The 20,128-nt window shown below is 40.4% G+C and overlaps 1 protein-coding gene and 1 long non-coding RNA gene across 2 annotated transcripts in view; one reads left to right on the top strand and one right to left on the bottom strand.

Moving 5' to 3' along the window:
• The window catches only part of CNTNAP2 (contactin associated protein 2), a 2,266,356-nt gene that overhangs the window by 1,711,450 nt on the left and 534,778 nt on the right, over nt 1-20,128 (top strand).
• On the bottom strand, nt 1,851-12,038 carry LOC134761691 (uncharacterized). Its single transcript, XR_010140768.1, has 3 exons — nt 11,957-12,038; nt 9,402-9,513; nt 1,851-5,871 (listed from the first exon to the last, which is right to left on the bottom strand). It is a non-coding gene; the product is annotated as an uncharacterized LOC134761691 (long non-coding RNA).

The raw sequence follows: 20,128 nt of genomic DNA on the forward strand, positions 1-20,128 counted from the left end.
TTCCAAGTCTCTGCTATTGTGAATAGTGCCACAATAAACATATGTGTGCATGTTCTTTATAGTAGCATGATTTATAATCCTTTCGGTATATACCCAGTAAGGGGATTGCTGGGTCAAATGGTATTTCTAGTTCTAGATCCTTAAGGAACCGCCGCACTGTCTTTCACAATGGTTGAAATAATTTAAACTCCCACCAACAGTGTAAAAGTGTTCCTATTTCTCCACATCCTTTCCAGCATTTGTTGTTTCTTGACTTTTTAATGATTGCCATTCTAACTGGTGTAAGATGGTATCTCATTGTAGTTTTGATTTGCATTTCTCTGATGACCAGTGATGATGAGCATTTTTTCATGTGTCTGTTGGCTGCAGAAATGTCTTGTTTTGAGAAGTGTCTGTTCATATCCTTTGCCCACTTTTTGATGGGGTTGTTTGTTTTTTTCTTGTAAATTTGTTTCAGTTCTTGGTAGATTCTGGATATTAGCCCTTTGTCAGATGAGTAGATTGCAAAAATTTTCTCCCGTTCTGTAGGTTGCCTGTTCACTCTGATGGTAGTTTCTTTTGCCATGCAGAAGCTCTTTGGTTTAATTACATCCAATTTGTCTATTTTGGCTTTTGTTGCCATTGCTTTTGGTGTTTTAGTCATGAAGTCCTTGCCCATGCCTATGTCCTGAATGGTATTGCCTAGGTTTTCTTCTAGGGTTTTTATGGTTTTAGGTCTAACATTTAAGTCTTTAATCCATCTTGAATTAATTTTTGTATAGGGTGTAAAGAAAGGATCCAGTTTCAGCTTTCTCCATATGGCTAGCCAGTTTTCCCAGCACCATTTATTAAATAGGGAATCCTTTCCCCATTTCTTGTTTTTGTCAGGTTTTTCAAAGATCCGATAGTTATAGATGTGTGGAGTTCTTTCTGATGCCTCTGTTCTGTTACATTGGTCCATATATCTGTTTTGGCACCAGTACCATGCTGTTTTGGTTACTGTAGCCTTGTAGTATAGTTTGAAGTCAGGTAGCATGATGCCTCTAGTTTTGGTCTTTTGGCTTAGGATTGTCTTGGCAATGCAGGCTCTTTTTTGGTTCCATATGAACTTTAAAGTAGTTTTTTCCAATTCTGTGAAGAAAGTCATTGGTAGCTTGATGGGGATGGCATTGAATCTATAAATTACCTTGGGCAGAATGGCCATTTTCATGATATTGATTCTTCCTATCCATGAGCATGGAATGTTCTTCCATTTGTTTGTGTCCTCTTTTATTTCGTTGAGCAGTGGTTTGTAGTTCTCCTTGAAGAGGTCCTTCACATCCCTTGTAAGTTGGATTCCTGGGTATTTTATTCTCTTTGAAACGATTGTGAATAGGAGTTCACTCATGATTTGGCTCTCTGTTTGTCTGTTATTGGTGTATAGGAATGCTTGATTTTTGCACATTGATTTTGTATCCTGAGACTTTGCTGAAGTTGCTTATCAGCTTAAGGAGATTGTGGGCTCAGACGATGGGGTTTTCTAGATATACAATCATGTCATCTGCAAACAGGGACAATTTGACTTCCTCTTTTCCTAATTGAATACCCTTTATTTCTTTCTCTTGCCTGATTGCCCTGCCGGAACTCCCAACACTATGTTGAATAGGAGTGATGAGAGAAGGCATCCTTGTCTTGTGCCAGTTTTCAAAGGGAATGCTTTGAAAAAAAATGCTTTGAAAAAAAAATAGTTTTTGCCCATTCAGTATGATATTGGCTGTGGGTTTATCATAAATAGCTCTTATTATTTTGAGATATGTCCCATCAATACCTAGTTTATTGGGAGTTTTTAGCAGGAAGCGCTGTTGAATTTTGTCGAAGGCCTTTTCTGCATCTGTTGAGATTATCATGTGTTTTTTGTCATTGATTCTGTTTATGTGATGGATTATATTTATTGATTTGTGTATGTCGAACCAGCCTTGCATCCCAGGGATGAAGCTGACTTGATCGTGGTGGATAAGCTTTTTGATATGCTGCTGGATTCAGTTTGCCAATATTTTATTGAGGATTTTCACATCAATGCTCATCAGGGATATTGATCTAAAATTCTCTTTTTTTTGTTGTGTCTCTGCCAGGCTTTGGTATCAGGATCATATTGGCCTCATAAAGTGAGTTAGGGAGGATTCCCTCTTTTTCTATTGATTGGAATAGTTTCAGAAGGAATGGTACCAGCTCCTCTTTGTACCTCTGGTAGAATTCGGCTGTGAATCTGTCTGGTTCTGGACTTTTTTTGGTTGGTAGGCTATTAATTATTGCCTCAATTTCAGAACCTGTTATTGGCCTATTCAGAGATTCAATTTCTTCCTGGTTTAGGGTTGGGAGGGTGTATGTGTCCAGGAATCTATCCATTTCTTCTAGATTTTCTAGTTTATTTGCGTAGAAGTGTTTATAGTATTCGCTAATGGTAGTTTGTACTTCTGTGGGATCGGTGGTGATATCCCCTTTATCATTTTTTATTGCGTCTATTAGATTCTTCTCTGTTTTCATTAGTCTTACTAGTGATCTATCAATTTTGTTGATCTTTTCAAAAAACCAGCTCCTGGTTTCACTGATTTTTTTGAAGGGTTTTTCGTGTCTCTATCTCTTTCAGTTCTGCTCTGATGTTAGTTATTTCTTGCCTTCTGCTAGCTTTTGAATGTGTTTGCTCTTGCTTCTCTAGTTCTTTTAATTGTGATGTTAGGGTGTCGATTTTGGATCCTTCCTGCTTTCTCTTGTGGGCATTTAGTGCTATAAATTTCCCTCTATACACTGCTTTAAATGTGTCCCAGAGATTCTGGTATGTTGTGCCTTTGTTCTCATTGGTTTCAGAGAACATATTTCTTTATTTCTGCCTTCATTTCGTTATGTACCCAGTAGCCATTCAGGAGCAGGTTGTTCAGTTTCCATGTGGTTGTGTGATTTTGAGTGAGTTTCTTAATGCTGAGTTCTAAATTGATTGCACTGTGGTCTGAGAGACAGTTTGTTGTCATTTCTGTTCTTTTATATTTGCTGAGGAGTGTTTTACTTCCAATTATGTGGTCAATTTTAGAATAAGTGTGATGTGGTACTGAGAGAAATGTGTATTCTGTTGATTTGGGGTGGAGAGTTCTGTAGATGTCTATTAAGTCTGTTTAATGCAGAGCTGAGTTCGAGTCCTGGATATCCTTGTTAACCTTCTGTCTCATTGATCTAATATTGACAGTGGGGCGTTAGAGTCTCCCATTATTATTGTGTGGGAGTATAAGTTTCTTTGTAGGTCTCTAAGGACTTGCTTTATGAATCTGGGTGCTCCTGTTTTGGTTGGGGGCGTATATATTTAGGATAGTTAGCTCTTCTTGTTGAATTGGTCCTTTTACCATTGTGTAATGGCCTTCTTTGTCTCTTTTGATCTTTGCTGGTTTAAAGTCTGTTTTATCAGAGACCAGGAATGCAACCCCTATTTTTTTTTGGTTTTTTTTTTCTTTTTTTTGCTTTCCATTTGCTTGGTAGATCTTCCTCCATCCCTTTATTTTGAGCCTATGTATGTCTTTGCGTGTGAGATGGATCTCCTGAATACAGCACACTGATAGGTTTTGACTCTATCCAATTTGCCAATATGTGTCTTTTAATTGGAGCTTTTCGCCCGTTTACATTTAAGGTTAATATTGTTATGTGTGAATTTGATCGTCTCATGATGTTAGCTGTTTATTTTGCCCATTAATTGATGAAGTTTGTTCACCACATCGATGGTCTTTACCACTTGGCATGTTTTTGTAGTGGATGATACCAGTTGTTTCTTTCCATGTTTAGTGCTTCCTTCAGGAGCTCTTTTAGGGCAGGCCTGGTGGTGACAAAATCCCTCAGCATTTGCTTGTCTGTAAAGGATTTTATTTCTCCTTCACTTATGAAGCTTATTTTGGCTGGATATGAAATTCTGGGTTGAAAATTCTTTTCTTTAAGAATGTTGAATATTGGCCCCAACTCTCTTCTGGCTTTTGGGTTTCTGCTGAGAGATCCACTCTTTGTCTGATGGGCTTCCCTTTGTGGGTAACCCAACCTTTCTGTCTGGCTGCCCTTAACATTTTTTATTTCATTTCAACCTTGGTGAATCTGACAATTATGTACCTTGGAGTGGCTCTTCTCGAGGAGTATCTTTGTGATGTTCTCTGTATTTCCTGAATTTGAATGTTGACCTGCCTTGCTAGGTTTGGGAAGTTCTCTTGGATAATATCCTGAAGAGTGTTTTCCAACTTGGTTTTATTCTACCCATTACTTTTAGGTAAACCAATCAAACGTAGATTTGGTCTTTTCACATAGTCCCATATTTCTTGGAGGTTTTCTTCATTTCTTTTTACTCTCTTTTCTCTAACCTTGTCATCTCACTTTATTTCATTAATTTGATCTTCAATCACTGATAACCTTTCTTCCACTTGATTGAATCAGCTGTTGAAGATTGTGCATGCATCACAAAGTTCTAGTGCCATGGTTTTCAGCTCCATCAGGTCATTCAAGGTCTTCTCTACACTGTTTACTCTAGTTAGCCATTCGTCTAGCCTTTTTTCAAGGTTTTTAACTTCCTTGCAATGTGTTAGAACATGCTCCTTTAGCTCAGAAGTTTGTTATTACCAACCTTCTGAAGCCTACTTCTGTCAACTTGTCAATGTCATTCTCTGTCTGGCTTTGTTCTGTTGCTGGCGAGGAGCTGCGATCTTTTGGAGGAGAAGAGGTGCTCTGATTTTTAGAATTTTCAGTTTTTCTGCTCTGGTTTCTCCCCATCTTTGCAGTTTTATCTATCTTTGGTCTATGTGATGGTGACCTGCAGATGGGATTTTGGTGTGGATGTCCTTTTTGTTGATGTTGATGCTATTCCTTTCTGTTTGTTAGTTTTCCTTCTAACAGTCAGGTCCCTTGGCTGCAGGTCTGTTGGAGTTTGCTGGAGGTCCACTCCAGACCCTGTTTTCCTGGGTATCACCAGCAGAGGCTGCAAAACAGCAAATATTGCAGAACAACAAATATCGCTACCTGATCCTTCCTCTGGAAGCTTCATCCCAGAGGGGCACCTGCCTATATGAGGTGTCTGTCGGTCCCTACTGGGAGGTGTCTCCCAGTTAGGCTACACGGGGGTCAGTGACCCACTTGAGGAGGCAGTCTGTCCATTCTCAGAGCTCAAACACTGTGCTGGGAGAACCACTGCTCTCTTCAGAGCTGTCAGACAGGGACGTTTAAGTCTGCAGAAGTTGTCTGCTGCCTTTTGTTCAGCTATGCCCTGCCCACATAGGTGGAGTTTACAGAGGCGGTTGGCCTTGCTGAGCTGTGGTGGGCTCTACCCAGTTCCAGCTTCCTGGCCACTTTGTTTACCTACTCAAGCCTCAGCAATGGCAGACACCCCACCCCCAGTCAGGCTGCTGCCTTGCAGTTTGATCTCAGACTGCTGAGCTAGCAGTGAGCAAGGCTCCATGGGTGTGGGACCCTCCAAGCCAGGCATGGGAAAGGATCTCCTTGTCTGCCAGTTGCTAAGACCTTGGAAAAAGTGCAGTATTTGGTCAGAAGTGTCCTGTTTTTCCAGGTACAGTCTGTCACGGCTTCCCTTGGCTAGGAAAGGGAAATCCCCTGACAAGGCGAGGCAATGCCCTGCCCTACTTCAGCTCACCCTCCATGGGCTGCACCCACTGTCCAATCAGTCCCAGTGTGATGAACCAGGTACCTCAGCTGGAAATGCAGAAATCATTTCTTCTGCATTGATCATGTCTTCTGCATCGATCATGTCTTCTGCATCAATCACACCTTCTGCTTCGATCGCGCTGGGAGCTGCAGACCAGAGCTGTTCCTATTCGGCCAACTTGGAATGGAGCTCTATCTTTCCATTTCAGTGCAGCCACTTTAGCAGTTCTCTTAAAGCTGAAAATATATAGAAACAGATAAAACCCTTTCAACAGCTACAGTGATCCTGAAGTAAATTACTGTGTATATGACACAGTGCATTATCAAATTGTTGCTGCATCAGCATGTCATTTTCAAAATGAAAACAAGTCTATTAAAATGCATATCGAAGGTATAAAGTAGGATGATAGCATATAGTTTGATCATGAGGTATTACTTGCAGTGTAAGTTTCATAGAAGAAAAATGGTTTGAGAAAATGGATCAAAGAGAAATCTCCAAGTTGAAAACAATGTGTTAAGCGACTGAAAAAGCCAAATTTATGCAGACAAAGTGAAAAAGAAATGAATCAACCCTGGAAGAGGGAGAATCAGCACATCACAGTCAAGGAAAACAAATACAAGAATAAATGGATGTTAATTTCAGCTCACAAGACAGTAGTAATTTCAAAATAACTAAGGAAGGGAAGTGAAAAAATAAACTGCAGTGTCAAAACTGATTCTTGATCCGGAGGGATGTACAAGTGTCCCTGAATAATGACTATAGTTGTGGTTTTGCTTTTCTAGCCTCCTTGCTTGATTAAAAAAGCCTATGGAATGATGTAAAAAATAAATTGCAGATAATAAGTTTGTGCCAAGGATTGGCTGGTTTAGTTCAGTTTCATATCAACTTACAATTTAACCTAGAGTATTTTACATCTCATCAGTTTATCCATTTAAATTGATTATCTTGATCTTTTATTTTTTAAGATCATCCAGTAAATATGTATTCAGCATCTAACCTGTGCTAAATATTTTGCTAAGGTTGAGGGAGACATTAAAACCACAACACTCTTATAAGATGGACATTATTATTACTTCCATTTAACAGGTAAGTGACTAAGGCAAAGTCTTATTAGATGCCCAAGGTAACACAGCTAGTAAACAGCAGAATTGTTGTGTTAGTTCAGGTCCTCCAAGAAGCAGATGCCAAGACAAGAATATATGTGCAAGAGATTTATGGTATTGATCTGTGTTGAAAATTTGGTGAGGAAGTTGCAGGAGCCTAACTGAGAGAGACTCAGGCCATAACGCTGGTCTGACCCTATGGAGGAAAGAGGGAAGGAAAGAAGATTGGGTAGGAAAATTCTTAGTCTCTGGTGCAGTTCTAGAAAATTTTGGCAAGGCTCATGGGAAGTCCTTGAGCCAAAGTTGCCCATATGAGGAGTCCCACATCTTGCAGAAATGGGCCTGCCTGAGTATCTCTCTCTGCTCGGCATTGCCTGGGGCAGCCCGTGGAAAGAGTGGCCCAGAAATTGATGTGGTGGTGGATCGCAAGCAGCTGACCATCTGTCATTCACACTCCTGCACCAGGAAGCTGAGAGGCCGTGTTACTGGTCCCACAGCTGAGATCTCAACCCAAAAACCTTGTGGCAGAGAAAACATGCTCAACCCCAATGCCAAGGCAATCCTGGCACTCAACATATAATCAAAGAATGCAAATCTTTATATGCAGCAATTCATAATTTCTTTGCATTTTTTTAGTCTGCTTCTGCTTATATCAGAGATAGAACATCCAAGGCAAACAATACACTTCTTGTCCTTGAGAACAGGTAGAAGTCACCTAGGAAAATGGAACATAAGGAAGATGAGATCCTCTTGTGGCATCTGCTGTGACCCTAGGAGAGACATTGTGGATGGCAAGGGGATACAGATTCTGGCTTACCTCCGTGGTCTGAGGACAGGGGGATCCTTTCAGAGTCCCTCCTATCCCTCGGGCTAACCAAGCATCTCCCCCTACCCCCAACTATTACCTGGTCCCAGGTAAGAAAGGAAAGAGGCTTTCCAGCGTAGCCTTACTTTTGGCTAGGCTTGGCAAAGAAGGTATTTGGAGTAATTATGGCCCCCCGGTCACCTACGAACTTAGACCAACCATCACTGGCCTCCCTGCCAGATGATCTCTATTTCAGCAGTTTGGTCATCTCTTGGAAAGTACCTTACACTCATTTAATGGGAAAATAATTTAAATATGCTTTAGATATGTATTGAAAGAATTTACTAGATATTTTAACCATGTGACTTGTTGTTGTTGCTATTTGTATTAAAGGAAAGATGCCAAGGAAATTAGGTAACTAGTCTAAAGTCTTGCAAAAGGAGGCAGGATTTGAACTTAAGTCTATCTGACCTGAAGGCCACATTCCTTCTCCTCCATAGCCCCCTGCCCCAGATATTTTACTGGGCTCGGGCTTTACAAAGTGCTTGTACATGTGCTATTTCATTTGGACTGTAATATTAACTACTATTTTCCAATCCAGCATTATGGGACTTAAAGACGTCAGTGCCAGAAGGTCTGTTGGTTCTTTTCCCCTCCTGGGACTCCTTCTCTGCCTCAGTTGCCCTCATTGGGGTATCAGCCCCCACTACAGCCATTACTACCAGCTTGGCACGTCCACAGGGGCTGCTGCCCACTGAAGTGGGTACACTTTCCTTTCTCCACCCATTCTTCTCCATTCCTTTCTTTTTTTTTTTTGCCCCTTTTTTTTTAACCCTATCTTCATTCTTGAGTTCATTCCTGCCCTATTACTCCTCCAAAGCACACATGCTATCTGCTCTTCTTCACTTTGAGACTATGTGAGTCGTGGCCGAGTAGTTCAAGAATTTATTTTGCACAATTTGCACAGGCCAGCTCCTCTCACATCTGCTTCAATGATCTCTGTCTTTATCTTCCCAGTTCTGGTGTCTTTCCTTCAGCTCTGGATTTCTTGCTTGGATTGGAGCCACTACCTCGACATGCTCCTGGGTAATGCTTTTTTCCTATGTGTTTTAACTTTTATTCACATGAGTGAAACTGATTTTTGAATTACCACCGTCCCTAGAAGGAAAAAGCCAGTGGCAGAGCCAGAAAGAGAATCTACTCTTCCTTGGCCCACCCTACATTCTTTGACTATCACAAATGCCCTGTGGAGAAAGAGAAACCTGCCCACCCTATGTGTTCCAATTTATTGAAATAACATATAAGGCATGATTTGGTTATTTTGGAATTCCTCAGTTTCTGATGTTATCATACCACAGAATTTTTGGACTATTTCTCTGTTGAGTGTTAACATATCAGATCCAACTTTGTAATTCTTCTTTTTAGCAGTTGATTATCTTTTTGAAGCCCACAAGCACCAATTTTAGGGAAAATATAAGCCTAAAATCATTCACTAGAAAACTACAGAACTGAATAGGAGAGTAAATATTATTTAACTTATGCTTATGATTTGATGTCTTTATTTCTTTTTTATTGTGAAGCACAGTTACCTTTGCCCAGCATTCTACTGACTCACCAGTCTAACCAATCTACCTTCTGAGGGTGGCAGCAAGATGGGCAAATCTGGAGATGAGCTCTTTCAACAAATAAACATCATGATAGATTCCTGGAAGGATTTTTGGTGTTTTGGCCGTAACTTTCTAGTTCAAATTGCTCATTCATGAATCTTCACAAAATGACATTCAAAAAGAAAGTAAATCTTGATTCAATTAATTAGTTATACTATGAAGCTTTTGACTTAAGAATTAGAAAAAAATACCTTTATCCTACAAATACCCTTTTTTGGGGGCGTAGATTACTTCCTCAATTCCATCTTACCACAGAATCAAATATTCCCAAGTATCAAGTATCCTTCTCATGTGAAATTCTTGCTGTAAATACCAAACAAGAGAAAAAAAGAAAAATGAACAAGTAATTAAAACACAAATATACAGCATGTTAGTAGGCATTGTGTGCATGAAAAAATAGTTCATGTCTCTTTAGATTTATGCACAGATAAGAGATACCATTCAATACATGTGCCGATCAAAGCCTTAAATATGAACATTCAATAAAGTAAAAGTGCTAACAAAAATTTGAGTTTGGCATTAGATCACCAATGACGTTAATTGATTGTACTTATACATAATAAAAGCTAACATTTTAAATCTATCCTGATAGGCAAGAATAGGAATCCATGCTCCAGCTTGGGATCAAGAAAACTAAAATTAGTAACACTAACTGGACTCCTTACCACTAAGGAGCTCTAAGCGGAAACGTTTGTTAAAATAAAAAGATAGGGAGTGTATACTAGCATGCCTTTGGAATTAGCTAAGAAAAATGTAAAATATAAAATTGTATTAGTCCATTCTCGTTCTGCTAATAAGGACATACCCAAGACTGGGTAATTTATAAAGGAAAGAGGTTTAATGGACTCACAGATCTACATGGCTGGGGAGGCCTCACGATCATGGCAGAACACAAACGAAGGGCAAAGGCATGTCTCACATGGCAGCAGGCAAGAGAGCATGTGCAGAGGAACTGCCCTTTATAAAACCAGCAGATCTTGTGAGACTTATTCACTATCACAGGAACAGCACAGGAAAAACCCACTCTCATGATTTAATTAGCTCCCACACGGTCCCTCCTACAACACATGGGGATTATGGGAGGTACAATTCAAGATGAGATTTGGGTGGGGACACAGCCAAAATATCATTCTGCCCCTGGCTCCTCCCAAATCTCATGTGCTCACATTTCAAAGCCAACCATGCCTTTCCAACAGACCTCCAAAGTCTTAGCTCATTCCAGCATTAACTCAAAAGTCCAAAGTCTCATCTGAGACAAGGCAAGTCCCTTCTGCCTATGAGCCTGTAAAATCAAAAGCAAGTTAGTTCCTTCCTAGATTCAATGAGGGTATAGGCATTGGGTAAATACACCCATTCCAAATGGGAGAAATTGGCCAAAAAAAGGGGCTACAGGCTCCATGCAAGTCCAAAATTCAATAGGGCAGTCATTAAACCTTAAAGTTCCAAAATGATCTCCTTTGATTCCATGACTCACATCCAAGTCACAATGATGCCAGAGGTGGGCTCACACAGCATTGGGCAGCTCTGCCCCTGTGGCTTTGCAGGGTGTAGCCCCCCATCTCAGCTGCTTTCATGGGCTGGCATTGAATGTCTGCAGCTTTTCCAGGCCCATGGTGCAAGCTCTCAGTGGATCTACCATTCTGGGGTCTGGAGGATGGTGACCATCTTCTCACAGTTCCACTATGCAGTGCCCCAGTGGGAACTCTGTGTGGGGGCTTCCAACCCCACATTTCCCTTCTGCACTGCCCTAGGAGAGGTTCTCCATGAGGGCCCCGCCCCTGCAGCAAACTTCTGCCTGGACATCCAGGCATTTCCATACATTCTCTGAAATCTAGGTGAAGGTTCCCAAACCTCAGTTCTTGACTTCTGTGTACCTGCAGGCTCAACACCATGTGGAACCTGCCAAGGCTTGGAGCTTGTGCCCTCTGAAGACATGGCTCAAGCTGTACTTTGGCCCCTTTTAGCCATGGCTGGAGCAGCTGGGACACAGAGCACCAAGTCCCTAGGCTGCACACAGCAGGGGGGCCCTGGGCCCAGCCCATGAAACCATTTTTCCCTCCTAGGCCTCTGGGCCAGTGATGGGAGGGGCTGCCATGAAGGTCTCTGACATGTCCTGGAGACATTTTCCCTGTTGTCTTGGTGTTTAACATTCAGCTTTGTTTGTTTGTTTATGCAAATTCCTGCAGTAGGCTTGAATTTCTCCCCATCAAATGGGTTTTTCTTTTTTATTGCATCATCAGGCTGCAAATTTTCCAAACTTCTATGCTCTGCTTCATCTTGAATGCTTTGCTCCTTAGAAATTTCTTCTGCCAGATACCCTAAATTATCTTGCTCAAATTCAAAGTTCCGCAGATCTCTAGGGCAGGGGCAAAATACTGCCAGTCTCTTTGCATAGCAAGAGTGACCTTTCCTCCAGTTCCCAACAAGTTCCTTATCTCCATCTGAGACCACTTCAGCCTAGACTTTGTTGTCCATATCACTATCAGCATTTTGGTCAAAGCCATTCCACAAGTCTCTAGGAAGTTCCAAACTTTCCTACATCTTCCTGTCTTCTTCTGAGCCTTCCAAACTGTTCCAACCTCTGCCTATTACTCTGTTCCAAAGTTGCCTTCACATTTTTAGGTATCTTTATATCAGCACCCCACTTCCTGGTACCAATTTACTGTATTTGTTTGTTCTCATGCTGCTAATAAGTACATACCCAAGACTAGGTAATTTATAAAGGAAAGAGGTTAAATGGACTTACAGTTCCACATGGCTGGGAGGGCCTCACAGTCACAGTGGAAGGGAAAGGAGGAGCAAAGTCATGTCTTTCCCGGCAGGCAAGAGATTGTGTACAGGGGAACTGCCCTTTATAAAACCAACAGATCGTGTGAGACTTATTCACTATTATGAGAACAGCCCAGGAAAAACCCAGCCCCATGATTCAATAACCTCCCACCAGGTCCCTCCCACAACACATGGGGATTATGGGAGCAACAATTCAAGATGAGATTTGGGTGGAGATAGAGCCAAACCATATCAAAAATGCTTCCAGTGAATAGACCTGGGGAAAATAAAACAAAGTAATTTTTAAAAATGCTTAACATGACCAGGCACAATGGCTCATACCTGTAATCACAGCACTTTGGAAGGCCAAGGTAGGAGGATACCTTGAGCCCATGAGTTCAAGGCCAGCCTGGGCAACATAGTGAGACTCTGTATCTACAAAAATAATAAAAATAAAATAAATAATTATGGTTTAAAAAATGCTTAACCTTTTCTACTTCAGCAGGAGGGATAGATTTACATTTTGGGATGTTTTCAGTGTCAGATTACTCTAGGTGACCCTACCTTCAGAAGCAGATAAAAGTGGTAACAACACAATTAAGGAGTATTCTTCAGTGAATAAAATATTTGAGAGTAGAGTACAGAGGTAAAGAATAAAAGTTCTGTGGTCCCATCTAGGGCTAAATGTCAACACCATAAAAATCGTACTGAATCACTCTGATCCTATCACTGCAGAACTGAAAATTATTCCATTTATTTTATCCGCGTTGGGACCCAAATAAGTTCCACCTTATATAAAAGAATAAAAAGTAAATCCTGACAACCCACGGAAGAGAACACTCTGCCCCATGCTTTCCATTCTCCTTCGAATGCGTGAGTGTCTCTCCCTGTCTCTCTGTCCTGCTCTCTCACGTCACTTTCTTTTCTCCATCTTTATTTCACTCTTCTTTGGTGTCTCCTTTGCTTACTGATATGTATTGGGCTTTTTTCTTATGCATTGTCCTCCTCTTATTGCTTATTATTATTAGTGCTGCTGTGCGAAAAGTTTTGTTTCTTTTTTTATCATTTCAAACGCAGAGTAGAAGAACATTTAAATGTATATTGCTTAGCCAAAATAATGTTTATTTGCATGGGAACTTCGATTTCTGTGTGTGTGTGTGGTACACCAGAGAGGATGGGGACAGCCATTTTTCCTATTGTAGAACGAGAAAAGGATCAACCCCTCTTCAATAACACCAGATAATGGGTAAAGTGGCTGAAGTTAGTTACTATGTGCTTTACCAAACCTTGGAATCAAATTGTGATACAAATATTATTGGTATTCCTTCCTTTCCCTCCACAATTTTTTTTAAATAGCAGTTAGGGGGAGTGATATTCCCCTACTTTGCTCTATTTGGTCAATCTCTGGCTCATCATAAGGTAGAGACAATGTTTTCTAGGAAGCCGGAACGTAGGGTGCTTATTATTGGTATGATGTTCAGTTTGTTAATGCCCACCAGCCTGAGACCACCAGGAGCACACCACAGAAAGGTGGGTCTGTGGGCTTGCAAGAACAGGAACATGAGAGGGGGTGTGCACTGTGGGGAACTACTACGGGGCATCCTTGTAACGGAATGTGGAGAGGAGGATATTATAGGATTGGGGCTGGCATTGGGTGATTTCAGGGAGTGAAGGTTTGTTCTGGATTTGGTGGTACTCAGGAGTGGATGTAAATTAATAGCAGGAGGGCCAACGTGGGGCTGTTTGTCATTGGGAAAAAAGTGGTAGCCAGTCAGGTTAGACAGAAGAGGGAGCTTTTTGGTTGTTTTTGTGGCCACACATGGTTCTTGGTGTTCAGACACAACGAAGGCTTTTTTGTGTCGTTTGGCCGTGATCATGGAGTAAACCTGTTTGATTATTGCTGATAGTCTATGGAATTGTATTATGTTCAGGAATCTAGCTGTTACCTCAGTCTGGCTGGTACCTGCAAACTGCCAGCTGCCAGAGCCTTTTTATTTTTCCTTCTTTCTCAGGTCTCAGAGTAAATGATAACCAATCGGTCAGTCCATCCATGTATAATAGCTGCTATGCCCAGCACTGAGCTAAACATTATGAACACCATATGGAGACTTTCTCATTAATAAAACACCTAGATTCAAAAAGTAATGGAAAACAACATAAAAGAACTAGAGAATACTTAACTAAGATTTGAAACTGAAGTAAATATTCTATCACTCATCCATTTTGTGCCCTAGAAAGTTTTAAATGAAAAGTTTTGGTAAAGCCATTCATTTATTTCATAGCTATAAGAAATGGTACTGTCTGAAAATTAATTTTTATAAATAATTAAATTTTTCCTCCTCCTAGATAAGCTCAAGACACTTTGTTAAATGAACACCTGACAAAGGCTTTCATTTTTTCTAATTACAAATTAGAGATACTAGCTGGGTTGTGTCTGGTTTTTTTTCGTTGTTTTTGTTTGTTTGTTGTTGTTGTTGTTGTTGTTTTTTACCTCTTGCAGCAGTTGAAATGTATGTGGTCTTCGGTTCTGTATGTTTAAGCTCTAGTTTACTACTTCTAATCTTTAAAAGATATTAAATCATTAAAAAAATTGATACATGGGAAGAAACATTTAAATTGGCAGACACCAGTGTTTGCTGGCTGCTCGAATATTACCATTTAATACCCTACATTGGAGAATTAAAGCAGGGTGCCCTGCTATAGGCAAAGTTTAGAAGAGTCCTGCCTGTCATCTTGATGGTTTCCAATACTGAGTTTTCTCATTACTATATTTTGGTAGGGGGAAACTGAGTATGCTGATGGTTTTTGCAGCTATGGTAGTAACATTTTTCCAGACATCTTTAGGTATGTTTTTCAGTGGAAAGTTTAGCATTGGAAGTTTAGGGTTTTTTTTTTTTCTTTTTCTTTTAGTGGAGTGATGTGTAGGTATTCTATTTTATTACCCATTGGAAAATTATCTATTTGTACAGTGCCTAAAACAGCCGAACACCTAGTAATTGTTCAGTAAATGATGATGATGATGATGGTGATGATGATGATGATTTTCTCTTCATATTAAGGACAATGTCAAATTAATTCTTGTTCTCTAGCTTGTAATACAGTATTTGACTCAGCCTCCCTACCAGCCACTTGACTTTGCTAATCACTTATGTTGTAATCATTTGATAGTAATTTGAATTATTCTTTTTTTTGAGATGTCTTTGTACTCCTTGAAAGAAAGTTATTGTTTGTTGTATATCAAAAATGTTTAGCAATCTTTAGGGTCTTTTTTCTCTGAAAACTCAAGTTTATTTTTGTCTTTTTAGCAAATACTTTTATAGATTTAGGAAATAACTTATTCTAGTTTAATAAATTAAACTTGGCCCGTTATTGTTACTCCCTAATCTTTCTTTGTTTCTGATGGGGAGAAAGGATCCTTTTAGATTCTTTTCAAGTCACTCTGATTTCATTCCGAAAAGAATAAGGCAACATACATCAAATCCTTTTGAGAATATACAACATGAGATAGTTTTCTTTTAAGTCTGACAGTGGCAGGCCATAATACTACTGAATAAATTCTTACCAAACTGAAGCTTCTGGGCTCAGTTTCAATATTTTATTTAGTATTATTCTCACCAGCTTTCTTCTGACAGGGCTCGATCAAGATGTTAGTTAATATTCTTGCACATTGCATTTGGATAGGTTTGCTGTTTTTGGCACTGACTCTGTTACGGTTTTCACAATGACGCACACTTCTGTTGGTTTATTACTAACCATAGTTGTTATTGAAGAGAACCTCTCTTTCGGCCTCAGTGATGTAGTAAACGGTAATTTTGCAATCCTTACAAATTCACCCTTATACAATGTATGGTACATTTCTGAACATGGTAATTTTTAAGTGCTTTCAACTTGCAAAGTAGCAAATTGATACACAGGGGATTTCTGACAGCTTCTTCTCCAGACCGAATGTCACTCATGGGATTGTGATTCCATGTGAAATAAGGCAACATTGGCCGGAGGAGCTGCCATCTGGACTTTGACGACGAAGGCATCATTTACACAGGGCTGGCATTCAGAGTCAGGGTCACAAAGCAGCTCTTTCCAGGAGCAAAATGAAGTTGTCAAGCAAGTATTTGCTGTGACTCTGCCAGGCACCATTCAGATATGACAAACTTGCCTTCCTCTTTTTATTACAGCTTACTAATTCTGGAGAAAGATGGAAATTTTTTTTTTTTTAATACGTGCTCTTCCAAAGGTCAAAACAATTTTAAACAAGGGCAGGCACAGTCCTGCAATAAAAATGCAGCAATCTAGTTGTGCAATAAGTCCGTGTAGGGGCTGAGGGAAGTGTCATGTTTACCTCTCTGGAAAGGGCACTTTAATCAAAAGACTGATGGCAAGAGGAGCTTTGAATTTGTTGTTCTATTTCTCCCACATCTGCATGAAATTGTGTCTTTGAAACTATATATTATGGAGATGAGTGATACTGGAGAGAAACACATGCTCTGAAGTAAACAGAAAAATACAGCAGCATAATAAAATGCTTTGCCCACCTTCACAGCCTCTGTGGTGGCCATGAAATACGAGATGCCGACTGATGGGGGGTTGAGTGGAGCTGTTCGAGGGGTGGATTTTTCCCCATTACTACACATAGACACTTGCATCTTTCCCTAACTGTGTATTTCCTTAGGTGGGTCATGACAGTCAGAAGAAAAGCCAATGTCTGCTGTTCAAACACAGTGTGGAAAAAATGAAATTGAAAACAGTGGTGATGAGATCCAGTTCTCCAATATTCCTCTCCTAGACAGACTAAAACCTTTCTTCTTCCGCAGCTTTAGCACTCACTCTGGTCCTCTCAGCTGCAAAGCAGATGGAGTTCTTTGAGAAGTGGTCAGAATTTCCTTGATTCAGGAGCTGGACCTCACGCCCTCCTCTAGGGCTCCATCATCACCACACAGGCACACAGCCACACCTGAGTCCCATACGCAGAGAGGGGTGGTCGTGGACAGAAGAAACAGTGGACAAAGTTTTGTGTATGACAATTCCTGGTGGCTCCAATAGCAGGATGGATGGATTTGGGCTATTAACAGAGGTCCAAAATCCCAAAAAGTGGCCACATGTAGATGAGATAGTCATGACTCTTAGTGCATTTGAATTGGGCTTGAGATACGTAAGTGGAGGTGCCCAATGGACAGTTGGATGTGTAAGTCTGAATCTCAGAGGAAAGAGCTGATTTAAACATACAAATGAGTGAGCCCTGTATCTACTGAAGGCCTGGATATGGATGAGACAGCATAGAAAGCAGAAGAAGAGGGAGCATAGAAAGACGGGACTTGGAAAGTGCCGACCTTTTCATTGTTTGAGTAAAAAAAAAAAAAAAGTTAAGACTAACAGAAATAGCAACCAGAGAAGTAGGAGCAATCAGGACCAGCTCTCGGGACACAGGTTAAGTGTAAAGACTGTTCCAAGACAAAGGAATGACAGGGACAGTATTGAGCATCAAATGCTGCTGAGAGGTCTGGTAAAATAAAAAATGCGAAGATCTATTGGATATAATGAAATGGAAGGAGGAGTAGACCTTAACGAAGACCACTTTCATGTGATGATTGGAGTTGAGGTGTGTGTGTGTGTGTGTTTCCAAGTAAGATAGATTATCAGTCTTAGATGCCAGTGGGAGGAATCCTAAGAGAAATAAAAAATAAATAATAATGCATATCTCCTGAGAAGATGGAGAAAGGGTAGAACCCTACCATAAGACCAGGAAGTGGCCAGAGGTAGGAGGAAAAACTGCTGTAAGAGACAGGAGAAGATGGTATTCCTACAGACAGAACACTGAGGGATTTCTCTCTGATATCCTGTATTTTCCTATGAATTTAAAAATGAGATCAGTTGTTGAAGAATGAACAGGACGTTCCTGAGAGCATAGACACAAATAGATACATGTGTTTTGTTGGAAGGCCAAAGAGTGAAACCATTGGAATTGAGTATATGTAGCACCACCAAATGCAGAAATCTATTAAATTGTTAAGAATATGGAACTGGAGTTCACAGGAGGGAGAGAGAGAGTGGGACTAGATTTATGTGGCATTAGCATTACCAAGGGTGTGTATTGTAGTCATGGGACTGAATTCATGAAGTCATTTAATATATACTGAATTATTATGAATCCTAGTAGCTACAGAGAATATATACTGAGTTATTGTTATGAACCCTCGTAGCTGCAAAGATAAAGTGAGATAGCTTCCACCCTCTGAGTAGTCATTGGTCTAGAAAGAAGCTGACATTTACACAGGAAATAGGCAGTGCGGCCAAGGCTCCAATAAGCAGGACAAGGTTTTATAAATGTTTGTAAGAAAATGCACCTCTCTTTGCTAGGAAGAATAGAATAGTAAGAATAGGAAAACAATGTTTGTATCTATATATAAAGAAAAAGCAGGCCAGCACAGTGGCTCATGCCTGTAATCCCAGCACTTTGGGAGGCCAAGGCTGGCAGATCACCTGAGGTCATGAGTTTGAGACCAGCCTGGCCAACAATGGTGAAACCCCGTCTCTATTAAAAATACAAAAATTAGCCAGGCCTGGTGGTGGGCGCCTGTAGTCTCAGCTACTCAGAAGGCTGAGGTAGGAGAATGGCTTGAACCTGGGAGGCGGAGGTTGCAGTGAGCCAAGATCACGCCACTGCACTCCAGCCTGGACGACAGAATGAGACTTCATCCACCCCCTCATCCCCACCAAGAAAAGAAAAAACAGTGGCAAACTTGATGAAGAAATGAGAAGAATATTTCTGTTCGTGAGAAGAGGTGTGAATAATGTTGCTACAATATATGAAATGTAAAGAAAATAGACATGTGGCAATATAATCCAATTAGGTCACTTCTGAAAACATAATCAGAAAAAAAATCATAGAATCATGAAGTAATAAAGCCAGAAACAGAGATCACCAAAGTCCACGCCTCATGTTAGACAGCAGGAAAGAGCCTGAGGAAGAAATGGAACATTATGATCATAATGGAGGTGGAATAGAATCCAGATCTCCTGGCTCCATTTCAGTGATCACCTCACTCACTGGTGTCTATTTCACAGCCATTCTTGCACTGGCTGGAATATGCAGGATCTGTAATATCCTTGGGAAGGAACGGAATTCTCTGGGCTCCACTGTCAAATAGTGGACATCTGAGTCAGCTGCTTCAAGTAAGGTGGTGCTCAGCCCCCTGCCTCTGTCCACAGATAGAGAACAGAGTTATTTTGTGAGCCTCTAGGCTGTCAACATTCCCCTTGCAGATCTGTAGGATTTATGTTATGCTGGAGATATAACTGCTGACCCAGTGGGACCAGAGTGGAGGTAGGCAGGTTTCCGAGTCCGTCTTTGTAAAGCCTGTGACTATGAGCCAGGCTTTAACAGAATCCCTGCTTTACTCCCTTTTTGTGGGTTATGCCATGTACCTCTATAGTCTCCCAAGAATCTGTCAAGATATCAGCTTTTATTACGCATTACCCTAAACCTAAAGAAGACAGAGAGGACAGAACCCAGGAAATCCAATAAGTGGATTTCCCAGAAATGAAAGTGCATAGAACCCAGAAATCCTCGTAAGTGAATTTTCTTGTGAATAAAAAGTATAATAGAAAAACAATTTGTTTTGACAAATATATACAGAAATCTTTTGTTTGTATGTATGTGTGTTTATTTGTTTAAGATTTGCCTGCTTTTGTAAATGTAATCAGCTACATACAATTTTTAAATTTCTCACTTCGGTAAAATTGTCTTTCCTCGGGTCATGATTCTGAACACTGATATAACTGTACAGCATGACAGATAGGATAGGTGTAGAAAATTGTACTGAATTGTCATTGAGTGTTGGCTATACCAGGGTCTCCCAGAATATAGAAAGCCTGGTGCTAGTTAGAAAATGGGCTCTTCTTCTCTGCAGGCCAATTAGTTTCAGCCACCCTCGTGAGCTGACTGCAGACTGGAGTCAGCCCCGACTCCTGCCCTCCCAAATCAACCTGCACTACTATATCTTAAGAGTAGACTGTCAAAACAAGTCCCTGGTTTACTCTTTTTTTTAAGTCAGTGTAAGACACTGAAAAGCTAGATTCAGAGTAATTAAAATTTGATTTTAATGCTGCTAAGAAAAGAATAGGGATGTGATATAAAGTTATGACACAAGGA

Source organism: Pongo abelii, chromosome 6, assembly GCF_028885655.2.
Source record: "Pongo abelii isolate AG06213 chromosome 6, NHGRI_mPonAbe1-v2.0_pri, whole genome shotgun sequence".
Lineage (NCBI taxonomy): Eukaryota > Metazoa > Chordata > Mammalia > Primates > Hominidae > Pongo > Pongo abelii.